Here is a 6000-nt window from a genome sequence, read left to right on the forward strand (position 1 = left end):
CTGCCATTTTTAAACAGTGTCAAACCCGATGAAAAGCACAGCAGCTTCTCAGCTTCTCCGGTCGCTCGGCGGGCTCTCCCCCCGTCCCTCCCCGATAAAACGCACAGCTCCAGCAGCTGCAACTTCTCCGGTCCACAAGCTCACACTTCTCCGGTGTGTCTTCCCTCCCCTATCCCAGGGATATAGGAACCGAGTGTAATGGAGCCAAGTTTGCTGATGATACAAAGATGGGAAAGTAAATTGTGATACAGCAAAGAAAATCTCAATTCCGGAAGAACAATATGGAAAAGTACAGTGACCCCGACGTGATATAAACACGCAGCCTTCTGATCTGGAGTCAGACACACTACCGTTACACCACGAGGTCTACAGTGCAGAGTGCCCATGTTTGTATACATGAAGGTTCCTGAAACACAGTTTTATTTACCCTGCATTGGTGCAATGAAAGGGCTTTAAAATCCCCGGCCACTCCCACCGTGGGTCAGACAGCATCAGAAGCAGTGCCCACCTGTCACTCACCCTCTCACTCCCGCTTTCATCACCTGCTGCCCGCGGACTGCAGCAAATCCAGTTCATCATCATCATAGGCAGTCCCTCGAAGCGAGGATGACTTGCTTCCACGCCAAAAAAGGATGAGTTCACAGGTGTTTCAATGATGGACCTAATATTCCAGGTCCCGAACTGCATGTTGAAGGGTGGAAGATACCTGTGCGTGGATTTTTTTAACGTGTGGTGGCCGTTGCACCCCAGCCATCACACGGGCTTGACAGAGCGAGGTCTTGGTCCAGTGGCAAGGGTTATCCAAGACGACTGGAGACCAGCTCTGCTGCACGGACCCAGTGCCCACACATATCGCAGTGTGGGCTGGGCCCGTGCTGCCCCTGGGCCCCTGGCCCTGAACTCACGCAGCCCCTGGACCCCGATCACATCCCTCCACAGTCTCTCGCTGCTCCTGCTGTACCTGCCCACGCTCCAATCACCGACCTGGACTTTGATGACATCACTCTTCGCTGCCGTCGCCCTCCTGCACCAGCTCGCGCTGTACCTTGCCGTGGTACACCACCACGCTGCTCCCAGGCCGCCGCTCACCGCTCCTTTTATGGCCCCGACCTGCCGCTGGTGTTCTCACGCAGGTCGGGGCCTCCACGCTGCTCCCAGCAAATCCAGTTACACGCCATGTCACCACACAATTCTCAGCTGTGATTGTAAGCTGACTATATTTAAAGCTATCACAGAGGCTGCAAATAGTGTTCCCTGGTAGTCTAGTGGTTAGGATTTGGTGTTCTCACTGCCGTGGTCTGGGTTTGATTCCTGGTCAGGGAAAGCATTTTTACAGAGCAAGCTGACAAATATATTTCAAGTCTGTGAGACACTGAATAATTGTTTTAATCATCATTAATCCAGCCACATGCGTTGCACACTGAAGGAAATACAAATATGTTTGCCGAGTGACTGTCGGATTTTAATAACTTTTTATACAACTGTAGAATCAGCAGAAAAACAGGTTATTCGGCCCATAGTACCTAATATATCGCCCATAGTACAAGAGTAAGGAAGTCTTGCTCCAAATGTACAGGGGCCTGGTGAGACCACACCTGGAGTACTGTGCACAGTTTTGGTCTCCTTATCTGAGGAAGGATACACTTGCCTGGGAGGTGGTACAACGGAGGTTCACCAGATTGATTCTTGGGATGAGAGGACTGTCCTATGGTGAGAGATTGTGTAGAATGGGCCGATACTCTCCGGAGTTTAGAAGAATGAGAGGTGATCTCATTGAAACAGACAATATTCTGAAGGGGATTGACAGGATAGCTGATGAGAAGCCCGGCTAGCTCAGTCGGTAGAGCATGAGACTCTTAATCTCAGGGTCGTGGGTTCGAGCCCCACGTTGGGCGATTACTTTTCATTAAACTTTTATATTGCTTTCGCGGGTCAATATCATTAATGAACCCATGATCTTCTTTTGCACAATGATAAAAATGCGAACTGAGGGAGAATTGATAATTTAATCAAATAATGAAAGCAGCGCCTCAGACCGCTCGGCCGTCCTTACTGTTAGATGCTCCAGTTACAAGTTATTACTCTGGAAATTTTCAGTCCGGGTGTTTGTTCAGGGCTGCTTCAGCACAGAGGGAGCTCACTGGTCAGCTCCCCTTTGTTGGGGCTGCTGTTCCAGAGGTTTCCGTAGTGTAGTGGTTGTCATGTTTGCTTTATACGTGTAAGGTCCCTGGTTCGATCCCAAGTGGGAGCATTATGTTTAAACTTGCTGTGGATGAACAATCAGAGCCGAGTTTAGTCTCCGAGCAAATGCTGCCTGACCTGCTGAGATTTCCAGCATTTGCTGTATTTATTGATTAAAGTATCGACTCTCCCTCAGTTAACATTTCTTTCATTGTGCAAAAGAAGGTGATGGGTTAATTAATGATGCTTTCCCGTGAAAGCAACACAAAAGTTTAACAAATAAACATATGGTGACTGGCAGGTGAGCGCTGCTTCTGACACCCAGTGGGAATGGGCGGGGATTTTAAAGCCCCTTTTATTGCAGAACCTTCATATAGACGAACATCTCAGACTCAGTGTTTAGGCCTCGTGGTGCAGCGGTGGTGTGTCTGCCTCTTGATCAGAAAGTTGCGTGTTTAAATCATGTTGAGGTCCCTGTCCTTTTGGGTAATTCCAGAATTAATATTTTCTTTGCTGTTTCGCAATAACCAGATCCTTGCTCCAAGGTCTGTCTCACTGTTTCCCCGGTGTCAGGCAGAGATACGCCTGCTGTCCTCATTTACTTCATGCGACAGGACACAAAAGTTCAAAATCAACCTGCAGGTGGCCACACATAATATTGAGCAGTCAGGATGGCCGAGCGGTCTAAGTTGCTGCATTCAGGTTGCAGTCTGCTTTGAAAGCATGGGTTCCGTAGTGTAGTGGTCATCACATTCGCTTAACATGGAAAAGGTTCCCGTTTCAAAACCAGCTGAAAACGTGCTCAATTAAATATGAGAAGCATTGAATAATGTGCATTTCTTGTTCAGTATTAACAAAGCACAATGTCTCCCAGTCCTGCTATATTTACTGAATGCTCTGTACAGTTCGGTACACATTCAAACTCTACAGTTTCCAGCCCTGACGATGCAGAAAGCCCATCTCAAAGCTGCACATTCCAGCTGCTTTCAGTTGAGTTGTGAGAGATTATTGACCGATCCTGCAGCTGTGAAAAGGAAAGATGTGTTAGAGGGGTCATCAAACAAGGCCATGTGGGTTGAATTAAAGAACAAAAAAGGGGCGATCACACTACTGGGAGTGAACTATAGACCCCCGGGCAGTTAGAGGGAGATAGAAGAACAAATATATGGGCAGAATGTTGAGAAGTGCAAAACCGAAAGAGCTGAAATAGTGGAGGATTTTAACTACCCGAATATTAACTGGGAAAATGATAGTGTGAATGGTACAGATGGTGGAGAATTCCTAAAATGCATTCAGGAGAAATTCTTTATCCAGTATGTAACAAGCCCATCAAGGGAGGAGCGGTTCTGGACTGGGTCTTGTGATCGAAGATGGGCAGGTATAAGGGGTATCAGTGGGAGAGCATTTTGGTGCGAGTGATCAGACTCAGTAAGGTTTAGGGTAGTTATGGAAAAGGACGAAGGGGACCAGGAATAAAAGTTCTCAATTGGGGTAAAGCCAATTTTGCTGAGCTGAGAAGGAATTTCGCCAAAGTTGACTGAGAACGGCTACTTGCTGGTAAATCAGTGTCAGAGCAGTGGGAGGCATTCAAGGAGGAGATCCTGAGGGGACAGAGCAAGTATGTTCCCTTAAAACAAAGGTGGGACTAACAAATCTAGAGCTCCCGGGATGTCAGGGGACAGACAGGGAAAGTTAACGAAAAAAAGGGAAGCTTATGACAGATACGGATAACTCAATACTGCAGAAACTCCAGAGGTGCAGAGGTGCAATTAAAAAATATATCAGGAAAACAAAGAGAGAGCATGAGAGAATGTTGGCAATTAAATCTGGTAAAACCCAAAGATGTTTTACAAATACATTAAGAGCATGATGATAAGTAGAGAAAGAGTGGGGCCTATTAGAGTCCAAAAAGGGAATCTGTACACGGAGGCAGAAGACTTGGGTAGGATTCTGAATGAATACTTTGCATCTGATTTCACAAAAGAGAGGGGCGATGTGGACTTTGGAATGAGGGTGGAGAAGTGTGAAATATTAGATGAAATAAACATAGTGAGAGAGGAAGTATTGGTGGTTTAGCAGCTTCGAAAGTGGATAAATCCCCAGGCCAGGATGAAATGTATCTCAGGCTGATAAGAGCAGCAAAAGAGGAAATAGCAGAGGCTCTGACCACCATTGTCCAATCCTCACTGGCTACAGGTGCGGGGCCAGAGGATTGGAGCACTGCTAACGTTGTACCTTTGTTTAAAAAGGGAGAAAGGGATTGAGTAAATACAGGCTGGCCAGCCGAACCTTTTACAATTATTTGTAAAATTCCTGAGGGACAGGATAAATCTTCATTTGGAAAGACATGGATTAATCAAGGATAGTCAACATGAATTTGTCAAGGGAAGGTCATGTCTGACTAAGTTGATTGCATTTTTCGAGGAGGTAACCAGGAGGGTTGATGAGGGCAGTGGTATGATGTAATGTATATGCACTTTAGCAAAGCTTTTGACAAGGTCGCACTTGGCAGACTGGTTACGAATGTAAAAGCCCATGGGATTCAAGGGAAAAGTGGCAAGTTGGGTCCAAAATTTGTTCAGAGGCAGGAATCAAAGCGTAATGGTTGATGGGTAATTTTGTGATCCAGTGGGGTTCCGCAGGGCTCAGTGCTGGGTCCCTTGCTTTTTGTGGTATACATCAATGGTTTGGACTGAAATGGTGAGGGTATGAGTAAGAAGTTTGCAGATGACACTAAAACAGGCTGAGTGGTTGATAATGAAGAAGAAAGTGGCGGACTACAGGAAGATATCAATGGATGTCTCAAGGCGCTTTGCAGCCAATGAAGTACTTTTTGAAGTGCGGTCACTCTTGTAGTGTGGGAGACACAGCCGCCAATTTGCACACGGCAGGCTCCTATAGGCAGCAGTGTGATGATGACCAGATCATCTGTCTCTGTGATGTTGATTGAGGGATAAATATTGACCAGGACACGAATCCTGGCCACATTGATCCTCCCAGCACTTCACACTGTTCTCCGAGGGACCAGCGCGATGATACTAAAACAACAAGCGAAGTTGGTAAGCTATCCATGCAGTCCATCGGAATCCAGCCACACCACCTTATACCACGGGTAACATCTCTCCATGGATTCTGGAATCTGGATCAACAAACCAAAATCACATCTTATAAGGAATTCCGGGAGGTGCTTCAAGCTTTATTACATATATGTTAACATTTTTAAGGTATTTAAACAAATACCGACGTTTTTGAAATGGGCGTCTGGGTGACGTCATCAAAACCCTGGTCGTCATTTTGGAGCGTGAGCAGGAACATCGGCAGGGCCCAGGTAGAGAGGAGTGGGAAGGTCGGGGCGGATGAGCGGTGAGTGTTTGTGGCGAGATGCGGTGAATGTTTATGGTGGAGGAGCGGCGACTGATCGTGGAGGAGGTGCGACAGATGAGGGGACAGGGCCCAGAAGAGCCGAGGGCCCAGGGGCAGCACGGCCCAGCCCACACTGCGATATGTGTGGGCACTGGGTCCGTGCAGCAGAGCTGGTCTCCTGTCGTCTTGGTTAACCCTTGCCACTGGACCAAGACCCAGCTCTGTCAAGCCCGTGTGGTGGCTGATGTGCAACGGTCACCCCACGTTAAAAAAATCCACACAAAGTCATCTTCCACCCCCTCAATTGGATTCAGGACTGGAACATCGGGTCCTTCATCGAAACTCCTGTGAACTCATGGAAGCAAATCGTCCTCGATCGAGGGACCGCCTATGATGATGATGATCAATGTACTGGTCAGGTGGGCAGAACTGTGGCAAATGGAATTCAATCCAGAT

At 47.3% G+C, this 6000-nt stretch overlaps 1 non-coding gene across 1 annotated transcript; it reads left to right on the forward strand.

Moving 5' to 3' along the window:
- Window positions 1-1822: 1822 nt before the first annotated feature.
- On the forward strand, window positions 1823-1895 carry trnak-cuu (transfer RNA lysine (anticodon CUU)). The gene has a single exon. It is a non-coding gene; the product is annotated as a tRNA-Lys (tRNA).
- The last annotated feature ends 4105 nt before the right edge of the window (window positions 1896-6000 follow it).

This window comes from Pristiophorus japonicus, unplaced genomic scaffold, assembly GCF_044704955.1.
Source record: "Pristiophorus japonicus isolate sPriJap1 unplaced genomic scaffold, sPriJap1.hap1 HAP1_SCAFFOLD_296, whole genome shotgun sequence".
NCBI lineage: Eukaryota > Metazoa > Chordata > Chondrichthyes > Pristiophoridae > Pristiophorus > Pristiophorus japonicus.